The following is a 27,795-nucleotide window of genomic DNA, read 5'->3' on the forward strand; positions in this document are numbered from 1 at the left end:
TTAGGTATACAGAGACCTCAGCTTGCTTAGTACCGTGGAAAACACCATAAGAATCCTTTTACTCTTCTATTGAAAAAGAAAAGAAGGAAAATCAGTTAAAGTAATGTATAGGATTAAAATTTGTTTTTATTTTAACTTGTTCCCTTTCCCTTTAGCTGGAGAGAGCTTTTTAGAAGGAAAAAACTCATTGTTTGACAGTTTTTAGATGGTATTTAATATGGGAATAACTGCCCTTGAAGGGAAAAGGAGAAGCTAGTAGAGATGGGCTGGAGCTGTTGTAATTGCTAAAGCAGCAAAGAGTCTTGTGGCACCTTATAGACTAACAGACGTTTTGGAGCATGAACTTTCGTGGGTGAATACCCACTTCGTTGGATGCATGTAGTGGAAATTTCCAGGGGCAGGTATATATAAGCAAGCAAGAAGCAGGCTAGAGATAACGAGGTTAGTTCAATCAGGGAGGATGAGGCCCTCTTCTAGCAGCTGAGGTGTGAAAACCAAGAGAGGAGAAACTGGTTGTAATTGCTGTTGTTGTTAAAGTCTGATCCCATTTTCCAGAAGACAAAACAAGACAAACACACACACAAGAGCAGAGAACAGAACAACAAAGATAGTCAACACAGCTACTGTCTCTGGTGTTGACTTTCGCCTGCAACTTCACAGCTGAAAACACAGGCACAGCACATGGTCTTATCAGCCACTCCAAGACCTGGTAAAATCCTACCAGCATCAGGCTGTTTAGGTCATTGCTTTAGCTCCCTCATTATGGTCACAGACGTACTGCAGTGTTGCAAAATATACAGTATTGGCCAGGTAAGCCAGATTCTTATTAGACAGAAGGAAACAGAAGAGTGATAGGAAAGAGAAGAAATAAGATTGGGAAGGAAAAGGATACGCATGGGGGGCATGGGAGAGCAGAGACTAAAACCATACTTACACTACTACTTATGTTGGCAAAATTTATGTCACACGGGTGTGAAAAAAAACACCCCCGAGAGACATAAGGTACGCTGGCATAATGTTGAGGGTGGTTTAATTATGTTGACGGGAGAGCTCTCTTCCAACAGCATTGAGAGCAGTGATGAGCTGCCAAAATCTTAACAACGGGTTCCCTATAAAAAGTTCTGATTTAACAACGGGTTCCCTATAAAAAGTTCTGATTTAAGGGATGTGCGACAGCATGCATTTTTTGTACCAATAGGGTTACCATACGTCCATATTTTCCCAGGAGGTGATTAAGAACCGAAAAGCCTGACATGTACAATGGGTCAATGATATGATATTCTTAACCTTTTTCCAGAGGGTATGGCTGGAGAGTCTTGCCCGCATGCTCGGGGTTCAGCTGACCGCCATATTTGGGGTCGGGAAGGAATTTTCCTCCAGGGTAGATTGGCAGTGGCCCTGGAGGTTTTTCGCCTTCCTCCGAAGCATGGGGCAGGGGTCGCTTGCTAAAGGAGTGGGTGGATCGGCTTATGTGGCCTGCATCTTGCAGGAGGTCAGACTAGATGATCATAATGGTCCCTTCTGATCTTGAATTCTATGATTCTATGAAAATACAGATGTATTTTAACCCTACCTAAATTCTTTTTTAAAAAGATGGGGCTGAACTAGAAATGAGCTCCGTTTCACATGTGTGGGTGGTGATCAGGGACAGTCTCAATTTTTGGGTCTTTTTCTTATATAGGCTCCTATTACCCCTCACCCCCGTCCCGATTTTTCACACTTGCTGTCTGGTCACTCTAGGGTGTGCAGATGTGTGGGTCCCAGCTGCTCCCTGCCCCCCCCTCATTAAAGCAGGTGTGCAGGGTTACTGCCCTGGGAACTGCAGGGCACCAGTGGATGTGGGGCTGGCTGCAGATAGGGGCGTGGGGCAGGGCTAGCTGGAGGCAGGGAGTGACACGGGCTGGCTGTGGGCAGGTGATGCAGATGGGCGGGCTGCGGGTGGCTGTGGGCAGGGGGTGGCTGCGGGCGGCTGTGGGCAGAGGCTGGCTGCAGGCAGGGGGTGGCTGTGGCAGGGGCTGCAGGCAGAGGGTGGCTGTGGCAAGGGCTGGCTGTGGGCAGAGGGCGGCTGTGGGCAGGGGCTGGCTGGGGGCAGGGGGTGGCTGCGGGTGGCTGTGGGCAGGGGCTGGCTGTGGGCAGAGGGCGGCTGTGGGCAGGGGCTGGCTGCGGGTGGCTGTGGGCAGGGGGTGGGGCAGAGGGCGGCTGTGGGCACGGGGTGGCTGCGGGTGGCTGTGGGCAGGGGCTGGCTGGGGGCAGGGGCTGGCTGCGGGCGGCTGCGGGCAGGGGCTGGCTGCGGGTGGCTGTGAGCAGGGGATGGGGCAGGGGCGGCTGCGGGCAGGGGCTGGCTGGGGGCAGAGGGCGGCTGTGGGCAGGGGCTGGCTGCAGGCAGGGGGGCGGCTGTGGGTGGCTGGGGGCAGGGGGTGGCTGGGGGCAGGGGGTGGGGCAGGGGGTGGCTGTGGGCAGGGGGCAGGGGCTGGCTGGAGGTAGGGGCTGGCTGGAGGTAGGGGCTGGCTGGAGGTAGGGGGTGGCTGCGGGGGGCTGTGGGCAGGGGGCGGGGCAGGGGGTGGGGCTGGGGGCAGGGAAGGCGGGGGAGGGGCGCAGACACTCACACGGGGGGGGGGCTGGGAGCAGCAGGAGGCAGCCGGGGACTCACCAGGCAGCAGCAGGAGCCCCAGGGCCAGAGGTCCAAAGAGCAGGAGCAGCAACAGGACCAGGAGGCAGCTCACATGGCTCTCGCAGCGCAGCGCACCGCCCCCTGGCGGCCGGGAGGAGGAATTACAGGCTTCCCAGGCAGAGCCCGTCAAAGCTTCCCTCGCAGGGAAGCTAGTTAACAAGCGGTTCTAAAACCGCTTCTAAATTTAACAACGGGTTCGCGCGAACCCGTGGGAACCGGCTCCAGCTCACCCCTGATTGAGAGGCTACATGAGAGATCTTACAGTGGTGCAGCTGCATCAGTACCGCTGTGCCATTGTGTGCTCTCTAGTGTAGATATAGCCAAAGTATCATGTCCTAGATGGTGTTTGGAATTCAGCCAGAGCTGGTGGAGGTGCCAATGTTATCTGGGTCCCTGTCTCTGGCCTGGGCTGGTCAGGACCAGGGCCGGATTAACTTTTTGTGGGCCCGGCACCAAACGTATTTGTGGGCTCCCCTGGGGAATGAAGGGGCCAGGAGCAAGAGCACAGCGGGCAGGGTGGATTTGATTTAAATCACTAGTTAGGAAGACTCGATTTAATCATGGTTTTCTACATAAAAGTGCATTCTTGTTGGTTGTTATAACCTTAATACATATTCTTCACAACTCAGAGACAGATGTAGGTTTCATTTTTAGAAGGTACACAGTATACATTTTTAAACAGTGATTTATTTTGAAAACTTTTCAGATGAGTTTTACAGCTATATCAGAAAATGAATGATTGTTTGGTTATTTCATTTACCAAAGATAATTGAAGCAGATATTTATGAAGTCATTGGGAGGTGAACAATCTCCAACTCAACAGGTTAATCATTAATATTTGGAGGATTTTCTTGCCAGGCTGTATTAGGAGGAGAACATCACCAGACAGACATTTATTTAACTAAAACAACATTAAGTATTCTGGATTTTTTTCTTCAACAGAAAACATAATATTTTAACAAAAGAGCATTTGTCCCTTGCTTCTCACATTTATCTCCAGACTTCTCCTCCAGATCTATTCCGCCCCCAACGATCTTCTATTGATTGAACTTTTTGAAACTTTTTACTTTTAAAGAGAGGTAAGGGATTGACTCTGTGTACACAAATTTGCAGAGGGACAGTAGGGTTGAGGTCTGTTATTTTTCACCTCTATATATTTATTTAAAAACATTTTTGCTGTTAACAAGCATGTTATCGCTGGAGACACAAATCCAAAGTTTGAGGACTGCAAAACTAAGCATCTCTGATGGTATCTTCTAGACTGAGCACTGAGTCCCGTTGGGTAGATAGAAAGATTAACCTAAATAATCTATACAGAAGCCAGTGGAACCCCATAAGATTGGGTCCCTAATCCATGAACTATTAGAACTCATGCTTGAGACAAAGGATTTTATTTTGTGTTTCTAATTCACTGAGATGTTTACAGCCTCAGTCGTAATCATTTGCAATATTAACTCATTTAGGGCCAACTTCTGAGAGATGCTGAAGTCAAAGGGAGTTGAGAGTGTTCAGCAGTTCTCAGAATCTGACTCTTGGACTTGTACCATTTATCCTTCCTTATTGCAAGGGTGTGAAACAAATGGCCTGAAAGGTGTATTTATGTGATCCACAGACTATGTAGAATAGCAGCTTTCATTTTAAAAAAAATAATTTTAATTAGTTCTAGCCCTCATGGCTGCAGAGATGAGCCTTCCAAATGTGAACTGAGCATAATGGATGCAAATGCTTTAGAGTTGATGTTTATAAGCTCTTTTTGCCTTTTGATCTGATATGGCTAATTTCTTCATATTGGGCCACTTTGGAGATAAAATGACTGTTCTGACTTTGGAAAAGAATCCTGTCTTCCCATCAGGAGTTGTGCTGTTGATCTGTAGCTGAGAAGACCAAGAAATGGATTTGCCAAATCTGGTGACCATGTTTGTGACAAACTGGAAGGAGAAAATGGTTGGAGAATTCCAGCTATTGTAAAGAAAAAGAATTCATTGCCCAGATCATATGTGATTGAGACCAACAGTGGAGTGTTCAACAGAAACTGTCAATATCTATAAGATGTTCGTTAGAAAGAACAATCAATATAGAAAACTCTACAGGTGGTGGATGCAGACCAAGAAGAAGACTCAGATTCCAAATCAACCACAGCCAGTCATTGCAACTAATGGACAGCCGGATGACAAAGTTGTTATGTGTGCAAGTCGTGTACTTAGAAAACCAGTGTGATTCAGAGATGCTTAACAGACTGATCTGTACTGAACTTTAAAAATAGTTTGATAGTGTAAATTTGGTAAATGGTAGGAATGTAAAACTTAAAGGGGGAGATACAATTGAATGTTAAACTGTATTATAATGTTTAGCCACTAGTTAGCACCATTTGTAACATACCTTATCTGAGCTGAGAACCCCCATAGCTGGCAGTGTACTGAAGATATCTAAAGGCAACACATTGTCATGTATCTTTCTGGGTGGAAGCTCTGTAACCAGTCCATATCTGGTACATGACACGTTTTTTTTTCTTTTGTTCTGAAGTACCTTGAAATTAATTTTTTAAAAAGAGATTTGTATTTACATTTTAAAATTCCTATAATTAACTTGGTGAATGATGTGAGGAAATTTATTATTTCTATTATAGTAGCACCTGGAGGCTCCAACCAATATTGGTACCCCATTATGCTAGGTGCTGTACAAACACATAGGCTATGTCTACATTTGAACTGGGAGGTGTGATTCCCAGCTTGTGTAGATATAGCTACACTAGCTCTGCTCAAGCTAGCTCACTAAAAATAACAGTGTAGTTGGGATAGCACTGGAGGCAGCTCGGGCTGGCCACCTGAATACATACCATCCTGGCCCCTAGGTACATAGTCAGGCAGATAGCCCAAACCATTGCCTGTACTACGCTATTTTTAGCATGCTAGCTTGAGCAGAACTAGCAAAGATACGTCTATGTGAGCTGACAATCAAATCTCCCAGCTCAAATGTTGACTTAGCCATAATGAGAGACAGTTCCCATGTTAAAGAGCTTTCAATGTAAGGCCCTGACCTGAAATACTTAGACATCTGTATAATCTTACATGTGAGTAGTCCTATAGACTCCCCCCAGATCCTGGTCCCAATCTCCCTCCACAGACAGAATCTTTGGGAAATTTAGCTTCAAAGCTCCAGCAAGTCTCTGCTGAGCATGTGCAAACAGACTTTTCAGAGGCTTATAACTTGACCAAATTTGGGTGAATTTTCATCTGGATAGCAAAAGCCACATCCCCACAAAAAGCCAATTCCCCTGCCAAATTTCAAGTGTCCATATCAAAGCATGAGAGCCCTCAAGCTTCCCAAATAAAAGTTGGTTACATTATTTTGCCATGTTAAAAAATTATATTTTCCATAGCCTCATTCTCAGGAAATTCCTAAATTGTTTTGCCTGAAACTTTCCAGAATAATTCAGTGTGAGACATACACCCAGCTGTAAAAATGTCAGCCCTAATGTTAAAACTTGGCAAAGTTATAAGCAACCAAAAACAGCATAGGTGCTGGAACTAGGTGTACTGCCGTACCCCCTGGCTTGAAGTGGTTTCCATCATATATGGCATTTACAGTTTGGTTCAATGGCTCTCAGCACCCCCACTATAAAAATTGTTCCAGCACCACTGGAAAACAGGATCTCATAATAGGAAATGTCAGGCAACCTTAATAATAGAGGGTGCTACCATCTGTGCCTATAAATAATAACAGAATCCTGTATTAGAGATAAGGAAATTTGGTTTTAATACAGTCAAAACTATACTCCAATAGACAACCTCATGTTTTCAGTGTGGAAGCAGGGAAAGCTTCAATAAGGATTTGAAGGGGATTTTAATGCGTGTCAGTCAGTTAGCAAGAGTCAGGCCATACTGTAACCCTAATGACGTGAGACTTGTAGGAGCAAAGATAGTGCGAGGCGAGAGGACAAGAACTGTGTACAAAGTTATTACGACCTTGCAACAGTCTAACCAAAATGCAGGCTTGCTTTTCTTAGTAGTGAGATAAATAAGATAGCAGAAAGATTTATGTATAAACAAATGCAATTGTTTTCTCTTTACTGTCTCTATGATTGCTAGAAATTGTCTGTAACAAAGGTATAAAGGCTTGATGTAATTGTTTACCAGTTGAGAGACCTGTCCGGGACTGGGGTGATCCTGTGTCCTATGGCACTCTCTCCCTCCATTGTAATTACTGGAGAAATAATAAAGTATTTGATTTTGCTGCACCCAAACAAAAAGCGAGAACTGAGTTTTTCTTCGACATCAGTGACCACTTAAGAGACGTTTCCAGAATAATTTTATCTGAATTTTTATTAAAGACCATCTTCTACTAGCCCACTGACCTTTGCAGAACGCTTATGTGGCAATTTAACACAGCCATATGAATTTCATAATAAATACATAATAACACTTTGCACTATTATAACATCTTTCATTTGAGAATGGTAATGGCGGTGGCTGGGAGCCCCAAGCCCTTTTAAATTGCCCTAGAGCGCACGCAGGTTGGTACCAGCAGCGGTGAAGGCAGCCAGGAGGGCATGTGGAAGCCCTGGCTGTGCCAGAAGAGCGCGCCCAGCAGTGCAGCCGGTAGCTCGCTGGGCACCAGCCAGTGCAGGCACAGCACCACCCAAATGTCAGGCGGACCGTGTCCGTGCGGCTTGTGAGCGTGTGCACCAGCTGCTGCACGTGATCCAGCTCTGCACCCATGTGGTGAGGCCACGCTGGGCCAGCATGGGGCCCAGCTCCAGCCTGCCCTGTACAATGCGCAGTGGCAGCCCATTGGCTGTTCTGCCCTGGGGCCCGGAATTGCTGTGAGCCTGCCGGCCTGCCCACCCCTCCCAGCCAGAGCTGGATTAACTTTTTGTGAGCCTGGCACCAAACATATTTGTGGGCCCCCATTGGGGAAATAGGGCATGTGATGGGGGGGCGGTCCGCAGAGCGAGGGTGCCAGTTGCGGGCAATGAGACGCAGCGCAGCGGGAGTGGCCCCACTCAGCCCAGCACAAGGGCACTGTTTACAAATCCACAACTGCTAGACGCATACTGGCTTGCCCAGCCCTGCACTGCCAGCCTGCCCCTTCCACACTGCCCCCCTGCCCAGTGCCTTGCCTTTATGCCCAATACTCCCTCACCCAGAGACTTCCCCCACAGATCCCTATACCCAGAGACCTCCCGCACAGATCCCTATGCCCAATACCCCCGGACCAGCTATGTCCAGCACCCCCTGCCCAGAGACCCCTTCCACTGACCTCCCACCACAATTGCACAGCACCATGCACACCATACACCCCGCCCACAGATCCCCTACTGTCCAGCATCCCCTTCACAGTCCCAGCATCACTACTGTACAGCGCCCCATATTCCTGAGGGACTTCGGCATCAAATTCTGTACATAATATTTTAAAATTCTTTAAATAAACGTGGAAGCTCCACCATGGCAGTGGGGAGCACAGGCCATTGAGATGGGTGAATACCCTGCAGCCTCCCCCACCCCCCTGGGACAGGGACTTGGCAGTGAGGCTGAACCTGACCCTGACACAGCACAAGGGCCATGCTTGCCACAGAAATACCCTAGGGCCCTGCCCCTTTTGTGCCAGGGACAACAGACGTGGGCAGGGAGGCTCAGCCTGGCAGCAGGATCCAAGTGCAGAGGGACTTTATGTGGCAGGATCCAGATGGGGGTAAGAAGGTTCTGTGTGGGGCAGTCTGGGTGCAGGCAGCTCAGTGGGGGAATCTGGATGCACAGGGAGGTTCCAGGTGCAGGGGCAATGGGAGTCTGCAGGGGGGACCAAGTGAAAGTGGTTGGAGCTTGGGGGGGAGTGTAGGTGGTTGGGGCTCAGTGGGGAGGGTGTCTGGGAGGGCTCATCAGAGTGGTACAGATGCAGGGGAGGTGGGGCTTGTCAGGGTGAGGGTTTAATGGGTCTGCTTAACAGGGGAGCCACAGCTGTTACTAAGGGGATCCACATGCTGAGCCCCCGCTTCCCCTATTCCCTTTCTCTTTCCCATCCCATCATAGATGCTGACGTTTGGTTTTGTCAGTGGGTGCCCCATCCTGGCTCCACCCTCTCCCCCAAGGCCCCGGCCCCACTCTTTCCTGCCCCTGCTCTGCCCCCTCCCCTTTGGTTGCCTCCCCTGAGGGCCTCCCGCTCACTCCTTTCTGCCCCCTCCTGCATTTAGGGCAAGGTGTGTGTGTTTGGGGGCACTCAGCTCCCCCCAGCTGGCAATTTTCAGCATATTTATGCACTTTTCATAGTCTACTTATTGAATGTGTGTCTATCATTGGTATCTTAACCTCCTCATTAAAATAATAATGACCTACATAATTACATTATCATGAATTACAGTGTATTAAAATCATCACCCTCAGCTACAAGCTGTCGTCACTAACAGCCCAGTTTACAGACATTACGTTCCCTCTGCTTCACCCCTGCGTGGGGCCTCTTTGGGAGCTGCAGGCCACTGATGGCAGCGGAAAGGTGGCAGCTGCGAGGGACAAGCAGTGGGGAGTCTTTCCCCTCTCCCTGCCCCTTTCCCCCTCTCTCGTTTCTTCTCTAAGTCCTTGCTCCCTTTCCTGATGTTTCCCCCTTCCTGCTTCTCACCCATGTCCCTTTCCCCATCTCTCTCTACTCCCCCTCCTGGTGGCTCGGTCTAGTGCCTGGCCCACCCATGCACTCAAAGCACAGAAGCGGCTCCCCCTCCTTGGGGTAGGAAGGGCCGCCTAGTGGTTAAGGCACAGGCCGGGGGGGAGGGGGGGCGGCAGGTGTTCTGGGTTTGGTTCTCTGCTCTGCCACAGACTCCCTGCTTAGCCTTGGGAAAGTCACTTCACCTCTGCATGCCCCAGAATAGCTGGGCTCATTTGGGGCACCTGGCGGCTGCTGTGGCGGGGTGATGGCAGGGCTGGGACGGGACGAGGCGGGGCGGGAAGAGGCAGCGTGGGGGCGGGGCCCCTTCTGACTCTCGGCCAGTGCCGGGCTCTACGCCTGCGCGTCCCCCTGCCGCCGCTAGATGTCGCCCCACGCCAACGGGCTCAAGGACTCGGCCTCCGCCCCCGCCCCCGCCCGATAGGCGGTTACGAGCCGCCATCTTCTCGCAGGCTTCCTGAAGCGAGCGGCGTGCGGGGCTGCCGGCGGCGGCGGGTTCGCGGAGCCCGTGCGGTAAGTTTTACCAGGGGAAGGGGCCGCTGCCGCCCGTAGCCCCGACGGGGCAGCTCGGCCAGCGGCGGAGACGGGGGGGGTCTCTGGGCTCCCACTATAGGGAGCGGGACACGACTCACCCCCCCCTTTGGGACAGTGCCTGGGGCGGGCAGGACTGTTCCCGCCCTTCCGGGGGTGTCCTGGGCGGGGGCTTTACTCCTCCCCCTCCCCCCAGCCCCTCCTGAGCAGGGCACGCTCGGGAGGGCGGGGCAGAGACTCTGATCCGCACCCCCCCCCTTCTGAGTGGGGTTTCCCGGGGGGTGGGCAGGGACTCCCATTTCCCCTACTGCTAGTGCAGTGTAATGACATAGCACATTTACTGGTGACTCTTCAAGACACCCCCCCCTTGTAATACTTTGTAATATGGAAACAAACATGTACAATTAAAGGACCCACAACTCTTAGGGCGTTACCTGATTTATGGACAGCCCCTACGATCCAGCTTGAGTCCGCCAGGGAGTTCTGGTACCTTGATAAACTGGACCCATCCTAAGGTTCATTCACCACTAATTCCCCCCAATTCCAATTGTGGCACACGGGTGTAGAGCCCTCTGAATTTATCTCCATCCAAAATTGCAGTGCTGTGTTGGCACAGGTCTTACCTATGGCTTTGCTGCATTAACCTGCACATAATGCATTGTATGCCATTTGTCCACACGTCTGGAGTACAGCTGAATTTTCAACTTTCATTTGTGCCTCTGGTTTATCTGTACTTGTGTGTGTCCCTATTAGTTCATTTAAGGGTAAGGTCATTTAAAGAGTTGCTTTTCTTTCCGTTAATCTTCTGGACCTGAAAGATTGAAGAGTTTTATAACAGTGATACTTCTGTATATGCAGCTGTTTATCAAATATTATGGATATTTATTAAGTCACTAAAAACGTAGAGGATTAAAGCAGCAAGTAAAATAGTATGAAATCACAAGCAAACTGGTGTGTCATAAGCCAAAGTCTCTTTGAAATGAGGAAGTGTTTTCAAGATACTGCTATATCAAAGACTTAACCAAAAAAGTCAAAGTTCACTTTGAAAAGGTCTGCGTCTATAAAGTGTCAGAACTAATGTTTTACAGTTCACAAGAAAATAAATTAGGGGATTGCTTTTTTGAAATCCAGTTCTAAGGGTACTGATATTTCTATAGTGCAAGGACAGGACTACTTTTCTTGGTGAACCTGCCTTTCTAGAGGCTTTAGCAGTCTCAGGCTAGGTCTACAGTGGGGGGTTGACCTAAGATACACAACTTCAGCTACGCAAATAGCGTAGCTGAAGTCGACGTATCTTAGGTCGATTTACCTGGCCGTGAGGATGGCGGCAGGTCAACCATTGCCGCTCCCCCGTTGACTCCGCTTCTGCCTCTCGCCACGGTGGAGTTCAGGAGTCGACAGCAGAGCGATCGGGGATCGATTTTATCACATCTACACTAGATGCAATAAATCGATCCCCGATAGATTGATCACTGGATCGGCGGGTAGTGTAGACATACCCTCAGATAGTAAGATCAGAAGGATGTTTTCTGTTAAAGTATTGGTCAATGGAAATTACAGAGCAACTGGCTCCTAAGTAATCGTGTTATATTTTTTTGTCACATAATTTATTTTCATAGGGTAATAAAAATCTTTGAATAAACTAACTTCTGATAAAGGTTTTTCAGGTTTGAATAATTTTTTTTAGTTATTCATAAAAAAGGTGTTTCTATACAAAGAAAACCCCAAACAGAGGGGATAGTTTTAACCATTTTCTTAGTAAGCTGCAAAGAATCTGCAATGAAACCCTCAACTCCCATTGGAGTCAAGTGCACAACTTCACTTTTATTTAACATGGTAACTGAAACTTCAGGTTTTGCAAGTTTGTCTAAATGTAGCTCTCTGCCAATGGGTAACCTAAAACTCATTCTGCTGACCTTCATGTGTAGTAGATTTTCTGTAAAAGAAGCTACAAACTGTTTACCAGTTAATGGGATCTCAGGGTGCATGGTCCCTTAGAAAACTTGGGATAGCATACAGGGGGAAAAGATCAGTGTGAGTAGTGCTGTAGTGCAAATTAAAATAAGTGGCTTTTACTGTATAAATATCCAGAAGTGCTTTGTTTAGTTGTACTATAATTTGCAGTTATGAAAGCCAACATATAATGTTAGACAGGGCCGGCTCCAGGCACCAGCTCAGCAAGCAGATGCTTGGGGTGGCCAAGGGGAAGGGGCGGCACGTTGAGCTCTTTGGCGGCAATTCGGCGGCGGGTCCCTCGATCACTCTCGGAGGAAGGACCCGCTGCCGAATTGCCACCAAAGAAGAAAGTGGCGTGGGGGAGCAGGTGCTGATTACTTTTTTTTTTTTTTTTTTTTTTTTTTTTGTGCTGCTCGGGGCGGCAAAAACCCTGGAGCCGGCCCTGGTGTTAGAATCTTGTTGAAACTGTCTTATGTTTGTGATTCATTGAAGAATGGAACAGATCTATCAGGCTCCTATTCTGTTTTCTGACAAAGTCCAGACACTTTAACTTCTGTGGAAATGTCTATCCTATGGAGAAAGGCAGCACGCTCACTGGAAAGTAGGAGTAGTTATATCAAGGAAATATTTACTATATTTACATTTACTGTAGACTGGTGGGAAATAGCCCATCTTGTATATGTCCCTTACATGTTTGTGGGTTTGGGGTTGCTATGAGATGAGTAAAGCCATTAATTTGAATAGACATTCAGTACTTAAACTGAGAGCAGTGTCCTAGCCACAATTAGTTCACTATTGTTTGGTTGATATAAAGGTTTTACATTACGTTATAACAGACCTGTGACTTCAAGGCCAGCATTTTCAAAAAATGATTAGTGATTTTGGATGCAGAGAAGGGCCTGATTTACAGAATGTGAGTTTGACGCTAAGGGGTTCTGTCACTGCCTGCCTTGTAACTTGGGGGGCCTTAAGGCAGTGCAGGTATGGTTCAATTCTCTGACACCAATACCTAGTCCACAAGTGTAAGGTCTCACCAGCCCAGTTACTCTTTGCAGGTTGACATCAACAGCCTAGTCTTCTTACATGCATCCTCCCTAAGTTCTGAACTACCATACACTTGCAGTTTTCCCCTCTGGTTCATAATTAAGGCTGTGAGTTTGTCATGGAAAGTCACGGATTCTGTGACTTCTGCAGCGGCCAGTGTGCCTGGCTCAGGGGCAGCTCAGGCAGCCCCGGCTCCAGTCGCACCAGCCAGTGCTGGGGCAGTATCGGGCCACCATGCCCCGCCTCCCACCCCCAGCAGCGGATTTTGGGTGTGGTAGGGGTGAGGGGGTTGGGGCATGGGATGGGGTGAGATGGGCTGTGGATGGCACTTACGGGGGGGGCTCCCCGGAAGCAGTGACATTCTCCTTGCTCAGCTGCTAGGCCGAGGTGTGGTCAGGCAGCTCTGCACGCTGTCTCCACCCAGAGCAGTGGCTTTGCAGCTCCCATTGGCCAGGAACCGCAGTCAATGGGAGCTGCGGGGACAGCGCCTGCTGGCGGAGGCGCAGAGCCAAGTAGGGAGCCTGCTGGCCCTGTCACCTCCCCCACCCAGCACCAGTGGGGGTCCCAGGCTGCACGCCACAAACCTGCACTCTCCCAGCACCCGGGCTGCATGCTGCAAACCCGCAGCCTCCCCCTTGCCGCCCCCCAGCACCCGGACCTCCCTCCCCCAGACCCCTCTCCAAGTTTTAGTCAGGGGTATATAGTAAATGTCATGGACAGGCTATGGGCCGTGAATTTTTGTTCACTGCCAGTGACCTGTCCATGACTTTTACTTAAAATACCTGTGACTAAAACATAGCCTTATCCATAACCCCGAAGGGTGAAACCAACCCTCCTGATACCAGCTTACTTTGGCACACATGCTGCACACCAGAGACCTGTTTGGATGAAAATAATTAAAGTTGATTTAATAGAAAAAACACAGATTCAATGATGAAATAGTAAGTGGAAGCAAACATAGATTACACAGAAAAATGCAAAAGGCAACCTCAGGTTTTACACTTTCGTATTAGATAAAATCCCTTTCCTAAAAAAGTTAACTATTGCTTTAAGATAGTTTCACAGCGTACTCATTAATTGTAGGAGCGATCCAGCATTCACAAATAGCCCTCTGTGTACAGACTGTCCCTCAGGTTCTAGATGAAAATTTGCAGTCCCAAGCCTGTTTTTATTAGTATTTCCCCCCTGCCCCTGACACACATGGGCTATGGTAGAAAATTAAGTCAGATTAACTACCTTGCTTGGGATGTGAAAAATCCAGGGGTTTGAGTGGCATAGTTAAACTGACTTTACCCTTGGTGTAGACAGCACTAGGTTGAAGGAAGGATTCTTCCATAGATCTAGTTAGTGCCTCTCAGGGAGGTGGATTACCTATGCTGATCAGAGAACCTCTTCCTTCAGTATATAGGTAATGTCCACACTGAAGTGCTGAGTGTGCTAAATCCCTGGTGACTCATGGTTATTTAGAGTAGAAAAATTCCCTCTTAGAAAGACAGACACCCTGGCTATCAAGCCATTAATGCCTCCCCCCCCCCGCCATCTCCTGCCCCCCCTTCCTCCCCTTTGAACAATGGATGGTTACTTGAAGCTTGTTTTATGTAAATACCTGACTTGGGAGTGTGCCCCTCCCTGCTTGACTGCTCACCATTCTGAGGGGTAGTTGTACAAATTACAACCAAAAACAATGAGGAGTCCGGTGGCATCTTAAAGACTGCCCAAATAAATCTGTTATAAGCTAGAAGAAGTGGGTTTTTTACCCACGAAATCTTATGACCAAATAAATCTGTTAGTCTTTAAGGTGCCACCGGACTCCTTATTGTTTGTGTGGATACAGACTAACACAGCTACCCCTCTGATACTTGAAATTATGACCAGTTTTCTATATACATAAATACATAGATTCATAACCATGAACTGTAAACATATCTCATTATGACCATCAAGTTCAGAGCATTACAAGCTTTCCTAAGACCTTACACTTTTTATACATTAATAGTACAGTATGGAATCAGTTGATTGAAGTATTCATTTTTGGTTTAAACTTTCTGTTCTGCTCTTGGTGTCTGGACCCTGGTTGTCACAGTGAATATACACCACTTTCTGAAAACCAGATCCCTTTAATTAGCCTTAAATTGGGCACCTAAAATTACAAGTCAGTTTTGAAAATCTTTGCTTTAATATTCAAAATTAATGTGGAAACTATTATTAATTAGATTACTTCTCAATTGGTATTTTGGGGAGGGGAATATAATGTACTTTGATTCAGGTTTCTTGACCAGTAGATGTGATCTGAAAAGGGTTGTTGATAGTAAATTAGTTCTGTAGCTCTGACCTCTTGAAGATAGATTGTAAAATTTCCTTTCCTTTCCTCTATTTTTCTATCAATAAGAATTTAAAAATTGCAACCTGTTTTAGGGATTAGTGGAAGATAGGAGAAGAGACTAGAATTTTCCCTTAATTAATTAACCTAATTCTGAATTTGATTATGGATAAATGACTGGATGATGACTGGTAGAGCCCTTGCAAATCTGCAGATATCCACTATATATCCACGGACAATTTTTGCAGATTGCAGTTTCGATACAGAAACAAATTTTGCATCTGCGCAGGGCCCTAATAGTTGCAATGATTGGATGATGATCAGGGATTACATCATATAGAATGGGAAGTCACAGCAACAATAGTATGATCTAGGATATTTCTATTCTCTCTCTTTTATCATTGCATAACTGTCCAATGGGATTTATTGTTGATTGCTGGTCATCACCCAGCAGTGCACCCTCAGTGGGTGAGAAGGTCATTAGCATTTTAGCTCTTCTTATTAAATGGGAATTTTGCCAATCTAAATTTGGGAGCAAATCTCTCTTTTAGAAGTGAAAATTGTAACACAGGGTATGTACCACTTACATTAAACTGTTATAAGAGAACCTGGGAGGCTCCAAATTAGTTTTGGACTTGAAAACTATCCAAAATTTTCTTAACTGGAGCAACAACATATATTTAAAAAAATGTATTTAATGGGATCTAGATACTGAAGTCATAATTCTGTCTAGTGTTGATGACATTGCTGGATATGAGCTGAAGGTGCATATTTCTTGCCAATTAATCATCTTACTTCTGCCTGGCATGTTCTGGACAATTTTCTGTTAACCAGGAAAGCAAACTGCAGTTTGAGTACTTAACAGTTGCAGTTTTAGTATATAACTTCATGTATAATGTCCTAATTAGGGTCAATCAGTAACTTGTAGAGGCTGATGGGTATGCTGTAATCTTTTAAAGTTTTGCAATGAATATTGTGCTCTTAAATTATAATGAGTTCTATTTAAATATATTCATGACGTAGCAATCTCTGTTTGTGATCCCTAGATAAAAAAATGATTTTAAGGGTTAAATAAAATTACCTTTGTTATCAAAGCTACTTTAGTCTGAATTTTATTTCTTTTAATAAAGCTGCCACACTTGGGTTAGTATTTAAATCCTACTAATCTCTTTTTGCTTTGTGCTTATTCGTGTAACCCTGTGCAGGATCAAGCCCTTTATGAAGCCAGACTGTCTTGGGTTGCTCTAATTAAAAGCTGATTCACAGTCCATGGGAAAAAATTGAAAGCAAATCAATCCCTTTCTGACTTACCTTGTTAACATGACTCATTTGTTTCTCTTTTGGCATTACTGGTTCCAGCTCAGTATCCCATTCATTCATCTGTGATTTCTGAAGTTGAAACATTATGTGCATTTTATGCAAAGCAGAAAGTTCCTGTGTCCCTCTACAGGAAATCTCAAATTCATAAAGCTTATTCACCCATAGTACTACTTAGATTTAACATAGGCACGTCCTGGTGCACTGTAATTTCTTTTTCTGTCTATTTTGCAGTGTCTGGCAACCTGACTTAGTATGCTGCCACTGAAAAATATAATTCGTATTCATAACCTGCTATGAAACAAATAAACTAAATTTCTGCTAATTACATTTTAGTATATAATGCAAGGGTTCTCAAACTGGGGGTTGGGACTCCTCAGGGGGTCATGAGATTATATGAGGGGTCACGAGCTGTCAGCCTGTACCCCAAACCCTGCATTCAGCATTTCTAATGGTGTTAAATATATATTAAAGTGTTTTTAATTTATAAGGGGGATCACATTGATAGGCTTGCTATGTGAAAGGGGTCACCAGTACAAAAGTTTGAGAACCACTGATATAATGGTAGCTGTGGGGGAGGGAGTTGTTGCTGGGGTGGAGGCGGAGTGGCTGTCTGCTGAGTTTGACCAACCAGACACAAGGGCCATTACAAGAGCCCAATGTGGAGCTGTGTGGTCATGGGGGAGGCTTTGAAAGCGTACTTTAACAGTCTCCGCCACATTAATGTGCTGTGCTTGACTGTGCTCTGGCCCTGAAAGTTTGTGGTTTTTTAGGAACGGTGTAGTACTTGGTGTACATTTATACATTGTCATATAGTGAACCTATGAATTATTATTGTATTTTGCTGTACATTTATAACTATTACATTATTTTTAACTGAAACTATGAATTATATAGTGTATATTTGCTTGTTGTACATTTACACGTTATTGGGTGTTTTTGAACCTCTGAGTTTTGTTTGTGCTGGACACTTTACAAGCACTGGGTGCTTTGAGTACCACTATGCATACTGCAGTATGTGTGGTAAACTAATCAAGATTATTTAAAAAAAAAAAGAATTTTACTGACTGATAAAAGCAGTTGGCGGGGGAGAGGGGAAACCCAATATGTAAATAAAAAAGGACAATAAAACTTCAAAAAACAAAATAACTGAACAGAACTTTAAATTTAGAAAGGCAGCAAATGGTTCTGTCCCTTTCAATGCAGAAATACAATCCATTTTGGTTACAAGTACATCAGCTGTGACTCTCATAGGTTGGTGTATGTGAAGCTGTGGTTGACCTTACTGTCCACCAGTCAGGGATGTAACCCATGATGCCAAGTGGATTGTTGAGAGTCATAGCGAGCTACCACCATGGAGTTCTCCAGAGACTGCAAGGGTGGCAAGTCGGACATGTGATTGTTGTACCTATAGGTCAACTAGAATCTGCAGCATTTGTGTTTGCTGCCTGAGAAGTTCCATTATGTCCTGATGCATCTCCCACTCCCTCTTCTCAGGGGATTCTTGGATCTTTATACATTTTCTCCTCTCCTTTTTATCCCTCTTCATGCTGTCTACCATGTTGGCCCACCAGGCCCTGAGTTCACAACATGGGCTAGCAGGATCTCAGTGAATGTATCTTCCCTAGTCCTCTTCTTTCTCCTCTGTGTCAGTCAGGCATTCTACAGGTGTGGAGGAGACCCCCCTCAAGGCTGCAATAGCAGCAGCTGCAGATAAAACAGATGTATCCATTGTATTTACAATCACAACAGAAAGTGAAAGTAAGTTTCATAACTCCTTTCCCTCTTTCCCATAACACTTTTTAATGACATGCTTATGGACACTTCAGCTGTGGAACACCTCTGCATAGCACCATTCTCCAGCCCCAGCCATGGTGAGTATTGCCTGTGAGTGGCAGTGGGTGTGGGTAGGGGGCTGACGCTAACATTTTCAGTTGCTTTAAACAATTTTCCATATTTTCATTTGTTCATATTTCCTCTCTCTTTTGTTGATATGGTTGTAGATTCTTGCCATGCTTCACTCTCCTCCATCTCTGACCTTTGGTAAAGGGCCCATAGCAAAGTCTGCCCTGCCAACCCCTAGCCTGAACTAACCCTGGCTCCTATGTGCTATGGTAGTATACACAAATAATAATTAGTGTTAAGGTTGTTGTGTTGTGATGAAACACTTTAAACATAAGATGCTTATTATGTGGGTAGTGTAAGACCTATGACTGTTAATTTTCTTGTTTTCTTGGATGCTTATGTCTTCTAAATGATGCGAAAGATGACTGAGATTGTCACTTAGCAACCATAACTACATTTGGAAACAAAGTTTTTTGTTTGTTTGTAAGATTCTAAGTAACTGAGTGAAATAAGCAGTATTATTGTAGTAATTGAAGTTATTCCCTAGTAATTGTGCTAGGAACCATTTTGTAATCTGCTGTATAATATAGTTGCTTAATGGTTCCACTTATTTTTGTTTCTAGACCCTTCATTAAGAGGGCAGAAGGAAACTCTGAAAACTGAATCCATAAAAAGACATAGCTTTCTTTAAGGAGAGAGATAAAATACTCCAAATAAAAATTGCATTCTGGGAATCTTTATGATGTTCCTCTTAGACTGAAGGCACCTGACTTTAGAGTTGAGGGTGAAAGAATAAAAATCCTTGTGACTAGAACCAAGCATAGAAGCCAGCAGGATCCTAATTTTTCCTAAGCAGAGTTTTTCTGTGACCTTGAGCAAGTCAGTTGATTTCCTTGTACCTCAATAAATCCATCCAGAAAATTAAGCAGGACCTGACTGAAAATCAGATGAATAAAGTTGAGTAGCGCTCAGTTTTCCTGGTGAAATAACTTACAGATAAGTCACAATACTGACTCCGCACCTACTCTTTATACTAATACATCAAAGGACTTTGTTTAACCTATGTTGCCCTCTTTATAAAATAACACAAAGGAAGTAAACAGTCCAGATAAAATACAGCTTTTTCAAATGGCCACTGACAGGGTGCGGGGAGGGGGGCGGATTTTTGTTAAAAACTAGGTTTAAAAAAAAAATCCCATGCTTTGTCATTTTATTAAGCCTTTCAAGTGCCATTTCAGTTAGTAAACAGTGTCCTGCTTGATCGAGCTGCAGCTTTGCAGGTGCAGAGTGAACTTAAGCAAAGTGACATGAGTGACACATGCACAATTTGTGTGTCAGCTGGTACAGTATGTTCTGTTTGTTGACTCACTACACGCACTCACATTTCAAGATCAAGGGCATATTAAGCACCAACATTGCTCTTGTAGTTAATCTGTTGAGCACAGTTTAATACTCCCCTGTGTCAGAAGCATGAGGATATACAATTATCCGTCTGACACAAGTGATACATTTTTTTTCACCCTGGTGCTTGTCACATGGAAGAGGAAAGGAAATACAAATAACTCCTTCCTTATGCCCATCTATCCTGGATATATGATTATTTCCATCCTTTAATCCCAATAAAAGTTACTTGGAACAAAAAGTGGGTTCCAGTCTTTGTATTCAGATGTCTCAAAGAAAAGTGGCAGTGTGATGATGTCATTCCTGTTGCATTCAATCATATCTTGCTATTTTTAAAGCATACTGAATAACCAGAGTTTATAGTCCTGCAGTTTAAATAATTTTATATTTCTTATTTATACTTTCACATTTGCTGGCATCATGATCCTCTATTGAGTTCTTGTCTTCTGTGACCTGATATGAACGAAAAGTTGTCAAATTGGCTCTGCAAATTGCTAGATTAGTGTAAAAGGATGAGGTATCTTCAGATTAATACTGTAAATTAGTTAAAAACAGGATTAATCATGACTGCTCCTGGAAATGCTTCATGTACTGAACAAAGTCTATTTTAGCATACAAAGAAGATATTTTATGCTCGGAAGTTGTGAAAAACCATTTAGATAGCATGTAGGTACAGGCTGATAAAAATTAAACATCTTGATTACTGTGAATTTTAATAAATGTGATGATGAAATCTTGCAAAATTTAAAATAAGTCTAGCTATCTTGTGCATATATACTCCTCTCACTGAACTCAAGTTGGTTGATGTTTATGTATTGCAAAGTGTTATGACATACCTGTTAGATGAGTATCTTTTGTCTGTTTTTTAATCTGAGTCTCAACAAAAACTAACTAATATGTTTTAAATTGACTTTTCACTATTTGTGCTTCTTTGAATACTGTTATGCTATTGTAGCACAATATATTTCTCTATCTTGTTTAGTTTGAATAATACAGAATTATTTATTACATGTTAGAATGGATAGCTTTTATAGAATTTTTTTAACAATACAATTTTAATTTTCCATGTAGAAAGATGAATTTTTAAAGTAATTTGAATGACATAGTCTTATAGAATGCACTGAACTTTATATTCCATAAGTACCAGGCTCAAAGTGAGTTCTTTGTATATCTGGGAAACTACTATAATGACACTTGGTATGTTTTGAAATTGAGGGAATTTGTGTTAAGTTATGACTGTCTTCTCGGTTGGATAAAAATACAAAGAAAGATAAAAGGACAGTCTGGTAAATAGGGTGTCATACTAAGTCTTATTGAGTCATATACACTGTACTATATTCCATCCAAATATGAGAGATTTTAATGCCTCCGTTGCTGTTAGGTGGCAGTGATTGGTTTTGTTGGGGGTGGGGCAGTTGGAAAGTTGCAGATGGAAGATGGTTTCCTTCACAGAGAGAGACTCTCCTCTGTTCCTTTGAAACATTACTTAGGAAGGTGTGAAGCAACAGGCAGCTAGTAACAATTACTATGTGATAAAGCAGTCTGCTTATGTTGATTGAAGTCTGGACCATTTTATCAGTAATAATAATTGTATAAAACATTGAATAATATAGGAATATTATTTTGGCAATATGAGATATTAAGATGGTACATTGCCAAGGAAAAGCTTGATGCTGCAGATAATATTGGTGATTAAATTAGTAGCACTCTTCTCTGTGCATTAATACTGAATCAGTGTCCCATCATTGTGGTGGTGAGACACTTCTGTTTTGAGATGCTTTTGGATGAGAGAAAACGAAGATCCTGATAACAGATCATTAAAGTTCCTGTTAAGCTTTCAGTGAAAGTGGGAGAAAATTCTAAATCAATTAATGAATTGCAATTTGCCCACCTCCGTTCTTCCTAAAATTTATTTACATATATTTTTTCCTCTGTTACTGTTCTAAGTATTATTGTGAACCATTTAAACAGCTACTGCTTCCTCCCTTGCCAAGGTGAGTAAAGTGATTCTTCTGTGCATATTGTGCCTGAATTAAATTGTTAGAGAGCATTTCCCCTGCACGCACATTCAGATAGAGAGAAATACAAATTTTAGATTTAAATGCCTCTTTGTTTATTTTGACTACCAGTCTAATTGGCTGATAGACTAAAGAGAATGAAATACAGTCTCCATCCTAAAATGTAACAGTTCAACTGTGTTTTGATCAACTTCTCTTTGTGTCCTTCTCCCCCATTTTTTCCTTCTCAGTTCCTCAGCGTGTCTGTTATTACATGTCTCTTCCATAGAAGCAGTAAGAGCCACATCACTAGAGTAAAATTGCCATAAGCCTGACTGGGCTTAATAACATAAATCCAATGTTATTGCTCTTACCAGGGAGGTATTGTGTGCCAGTTGTAGCATCACCCATGTGATACTTTCCCTTGTCCAAACTACATTTTTAAAATGTGAGAAGTGACTGGGAGGAGGGGAAGTGCAAGTCAGTTTTTGGATACTTGCAAGTCACTGCTAAAATTAAACCTGTGTGGTGTATAGTTTGGAAAGCATTTGAGGTCCTCGGAATGTAAAGTTCTATAGAAAGGTTGTCAATGAATTGTAACATTTTTTGCCAGTTATTTAAACCCTGCTTTCTCAATATTCTGAGTTTGTAAAAGGAGAAAATGTGTTGTCGGCTCTCATCCATATCTTGTTTTTGTGAAGATTAGATTTTCAGCAGAAGAATCTAGAAAGGTGCTAACAGAACTAGGTTTTGATTCTGTAATGAGTGTACAGGCACAGGGGTCTACCTGCACAGAGCCCATTGGAGAGCCTAGACCTTTTTCAGGAGCCCATGTTTCTTTGCCAAATGAGTTAGTTCCTTACTAATAATACTATATTTAGATTATTAGGACAAATTCAGACGTGGTGTAAGCAAGTACATTGACATCAGTGAAGTTGCATTCAGTTACACCAGCTTTGTATTTATCTCTTTGTGTCTGGTACTGATCAGCATATCATGAAGAAGACAATGCTGAGCTTGAAAAGATGCAGCTGACTGCAATCCTAGTGATAAAAGGTTTCCATGGTCTGATTAATAAGTCAAGATTAGCTGGATGAGGCTTTTGTACTTCAGAACATCTATGGCTGGAGCTTTAAAAATGTTGCATTATGGGAATTGTATCCCTCAATCACTTTGCCTTCTATTTAAAATTGTATTTAGGACATTTTGTGAGGAGAGAGATTTGGGGAAGAAAGATATGTAAACCTATAGTGGTCACATCATAATGTTAGTATAATGGTACAGAAACATTGCTTACTTAAAATAAAATGTTTATTTTTATATTAAAACTATTTTTAGAAGTGGGATACTTTGGAATCAATTAACTTGCAATAAAACATCACTTTACAAAAGTAGACTAGTTTTTAAGATGACACTACTAGGTAGTTTAGGGTTAACAGTCATATTCTGTTTTTAAAAACTATTAGCCCTAATGCTTTTAAAGGATTTTTAAAAATATATTTTTTTCATTTTGTTTGGATTTAAACATTCCCTTGTATTAGAAGCCCCCGCATTGCAGTGTTGGGCTAGTATGAGAATCAGAACTTGATATTCACTGGAAACTGAATGTAAATGAAAGTGAAACAAGCTTAATGCAGACATTGAGTCACTGTTCAGTGTGTCATGTTTTCTTCCCTCTCTCCCCCGGCATCAGGAGGCGATTCTGTGCAAAACATCCTATAACTGTTTGTGCATTATGGAGCCCTTCATCAAAGGGTTCTACAGGCAGCTGCTGACATGGTAGCACCTGGCAACATGGCCATATGCCCATCACTGTGGTATCTGAACACCTAATAGATGGAGTGTGAGGCAAGGATCTACAAACCAGTGTAAAGGTCCTTTTGTGGATTAATGAGATCTATGAGATTTGGGACCCAACCCCCACTACTTCCACTGGGGAGGGGGCAAAACCCACTTCCCTGACACCCTCCCCCTCCCCACCCCCCCCTACCCCCCAAAAAAAGGAAACTGCAAAGGAACTGCCAGAGCATTCTTCTCCCCACTCTAGTAATCTCCCAGAAGTGTTTCCGTAGGAGGTGGTGATCCCCTCTCCAGTGTACTTAATAAATATAGTGGATTTGAACCATGTAACTTCTAGTGCTGGCTCCTTCCCTCCAGTGAATCTTTAGCGTGTAAACAGGGTCTTGTTTCCTTTAATTTCCTGATCTGCTTGCTCATAGCAGAGTTGGAGCTTTCATTTTAGAACCACATATATAAAGCTAGCCCTTACTGGGGAAGGATGATGGTTTTACTTCCAGAGAGGAGAGATTGCTGTATAGGAAGTGATATTACTTAAACCTGTATAATTAAACGTGTTGGTTTGTACTATAAAATAGTAAATCAGTTTAATAGTAATAAGATTAAAAAAAGACATGCTTTATGACCGTGCTGCTCAACTGGCGGATTGTGAAAGGCTGCCTGATGGGGATTGCACCCCACCCATTCAGAGCTACGATATCCGTGTACTTCTAAGATCCAGTGGGAGCCTGAGCACGGATGGGAAGAAGATCCTGCTGCTACTGGGGCTGCTACTTCTCCCGTTCTTCTTCTAGTTCTAGAGCAGCTCCTTTCCATACACCTGCAACTCCTACCCAGGGTTCAGCTCTGGAGCAGAGGAAGCAGTAAGGCCTTAGAAGTGGCAGTGCAGCACCTTGAAATGACAGTTTCCCCACCCTGGTTCTGAGCCAATGCCAGAGATGGGGAAACGGTAAATTAAGAAGAAGCCCTGCTCAACCCAACAGCAGCCCCACCCCTTTCTTGATCTGCTTCCCACAAAATGGCTGAAAAAAATCATCCTGTGCCCTAAACCCCCTGGTGATCGTGAAATGATCTTTTAGCCATTTTGTGTGAGGCAATCCAGAAAAAGGATTTTAGAACCACTACTCTGATACCAAAGGAACTATATATGAAAGCTTTACAATTTGTCAGGAAGACACCAATACCCTCTGAGTGAATACCTACCTTTAATTTATCGTATCCCATTTCACCTTCCATTTAAATAAAACAAGATCTTTTTTATTTATAAATAATATTGAAATCTTGAACGTGTACTCTCTAGATATGTTTGTTTGCCAGCATCATGTGTGTTAAGGTCCAAATTTTTCAGTATTTCTGAGGTTTCCACCTTAAACTAAAAGCAGCAAAGAGTCCTGTGGCACCTTATAGACTAACAGACGTATTGGAGCATGAGCTTTCGTGGGTGAATACCCACTTCATCAGATGCATCCGACGAAGTGGGTATTCACCCACGAAAGCTCATGCTCCAATACGTCTGTTAGTCTATAAGGTGCCACAGGACTCTTTGCTGCTTTTACAGATCCAGACTAACACGGCTACCCCTCTGATACTTGACACCTTAAACTATACTCCCTTGGAAAGCCTTTTAGGAATAATATTTTTCGTGGCTGCATATATCTGAAGCTTCTATAATAAAAATAAATAATGCATTCTATGAATGCATTCTAGTAGTAGTAATGATAAGTTTATATAGAGTTCTTCACAGAAACAATTCTCAAGCACTTTAAAATTCCAGTAGTACTTTAAAAAAAAGAAAAGAAAAGGGCAATCAACACAAATCTTTTCACATTTAATTATTTAAAAAAAGAGGGGGTTGGCTCTCTATCCTGTAGGTCGGAGTCGACAAACTTTCAGAAATGGTGTGCCGAGTTTTCATTTATTCACTCTAATTTAAGGTTTTGCATGCCAGTAATACATTTTAACCTTTTTAGAAGGTCTCTTTCTGTAAGTCTATAATATATAACTAGACTGTATGTAAAGTACATAAGGTTTCAAAATGTTTAAGAAGCTACATTTAAAATTAAATTAAAATGCAGAGCCCTTTTCCCCCCCCCCACCCCAAGATCGGTGGTCAACACCCAGGCAGTGTGAATACCACTGAAAATCAGTAGGTTGCCTACCCCTGCCGTAGGTAATGGATTCCACAGATGCTCTGCATAATTGCTGAAGGCCCTTGCCTTTCAAACATCTAAACAGTTATCTAGGTCAGATCTGTAAATCAGCTGATGTAGCTCTTTAAAGACAAATAGAAAGATAGCAACTCTGTAAGGTATAAAATATCCATATTATTAACTTTAGAGGTCATTACACTATGTATAAAATGACCGGTGATTAAATCTAGGGTTTAGAACCAGATTGATATACTCAAATTGTCTTGTTTCTGTGACACCTTGTAAACACAGAACTGGTCTCCCACTCCTTTTATTTTCTTAATGTGCTCATTGGGCACCTACCTGTGTCTTTTTGACAATGCAAATGGTAGTCTCTGGGTGCAAAAATATTATTTTTTCCTCCTCTGAACGTTCTGAAAGATTCTTCCTCATCCTTTGATTAAGTACAATAGTCTATAATCAAGTGAAATGATAATCTATTTTGTCCTTTAAAAATGTAATGAATATTAATACAGAATGGGGGAAAACAAAACTGACAGCTAAAGGCACATTTTTGTTAGATGTCTTTTGAGTTAGTTTTTAGAAGTTTTTCTCATCTTAGTCTCCAGAGTGAGAGCTGCTTCTTCAATGCATGCAGCAGATATAAAAGTTTGTGGGTTTTATGTAGCATTGAACCAAAATCTTTCATGCTAGTAACTGCTGGCAGTATAGAGAAATGTTTTTTTTTGTTTGTTTGTTTTTTTTTTAAAAGTTTGAGCACAGTAAGTAACCACTATATATAATATCAATTGCCATCCTTTTGTTTTGCATTGTGCATCTTATTGGTATAGAACACATTGACATAACAGGGCAATGCCAGATGGTAAATTGGTGTTCTAGGAAGAAGAGATCTATACTTTTTCTCTGTCCAATTCAGACCAAACTAATTCACTTTGAGAGTTTTAAATATTTCATTGACCTTTATAAAAACACACTAATAATTTAGTGATTATTCATTCACTTCATACAATATCAGGGTTGGAATTGACCTCAGGAGATTATCTAGTCCAGCCCCCTGCTCAAAGCAGGACCAATCCCCAGACAGATTTTTGCCCCAGATCCTTAAATGGCCCCCTCAAGGATTGAACTCACAACCCTGGGTTTAGCAGGGCAATGCTCAAACCACTGAGCTAAAGCATTTATCTTTGCAATAGGGGCCAGATCCTGCAAAAGCTTATGTAAGTGATGGTCTGAGACTGTTTGAATAGTGACTTCTCTGGCGAGAGGGCCTAATCCTGAGAACTAACTTTGTACCCAATCTTGGGTCATGCGGAGAACCCTCATCAGTAGGAGTTGAGAACTATCTACTTGTTGCAAAAACCAAAACACAAAAAATCCTCTAACTACAGCATCTAATAATTTGGTGACTCTTGTAAAGGTAGGATGTGGCCAAAAGAGTAGGAGTAGGCCTCCTGTATTTGTGGTTGGCCTGTCAAAGTACAGGCATACAAGTTTGACTTTATTTTTTCATCCTCAAAATGTGCCATTTTTATTGTGGCAACCTGGTAATTTTGTTCTTACGCATTTTAATGGTTAGTGCTAACGAACAGTGATCTACACAGTGGAGTCACATCTTACATGGGGGTTAGATTCTAAAGTCAGCGCGTAAGACGAAAATCGCATATAATCAAAATTACCCTTGAAAATCCCTGCTGCAGCTCACGAAAGCTCATGCTAAAATAAATTTGTTAGTCTTTAAGGTGCCACAAGTACTCCTGTTCTTTTTCCATAAAGTACAGTATACTCAGAGGTGAAAGTAAGCCAGTACGGTCCAGTACGGCATACTGGCAAGAGCTGGTACGCCGTGCCGGACTGGACCAGCTTCCCCGGACTGGACCAGCTTCCCCAGGCTGGTGATTTAAAGGGCCCGGGGCCCCCTGCAGTGGCTGGAGCCCTGGGCCCTTTAAATCACTGCAAAAGCCCTGCCACCGCTACCCTGGGGCTCTGGCAGCTGGGTTCAGGCCAGCCGCTGCAGGGAGCCCCAGGCTCTTTAAATTGCCAGCCTGGGGAAGCCGGTCCGGCGCGGCACGGCATACCGGCTCTTGCTGGTACTCAGTACCAGCTTACTTTCACCTC

At 43.6% G+C, this 27,795-nt stretch overlaps 1 protein-coding gene across 2 annotated transcripts in view; it reads left to right on the forward strand.

Moving 5' to 3' along the window:
- Positions 1-9,707: 9,707 nt before the first annotated feature.
- LOC123377380 (X-linked inhibitor of apoptosis) overlaps positions 9,708-27,795 on the forward strand; it is a 43,866-nt gene continuing 25,778 nt past the window's right edge. For both annotated transcript variants that reach the window (XM_045030223.1, XM_045030224.1), the window contains exon 1: positions 9,708-9,835. The gene's annotated coding sequence lies outside the window, so the exon portion shown is untranslated. The remainder of the gene's footprint in view (positions 9,836-27,795) is intronic.

The sequence above is a fragment of the Mauremys mutica genome, chromosome 9 (genome assembly GCF_020497125.1).
Source record: "Mauremys mutica isolate MM-2020 ecotype Southern chromosome 9, ASM2049712v1, whole genome shotgun sequence".
Taxonomy (NCBI): Eukaryota; Metazoa; Chordata; order Testudines; family Geoemydidae; genus Mauremys; species Mauremys mutica.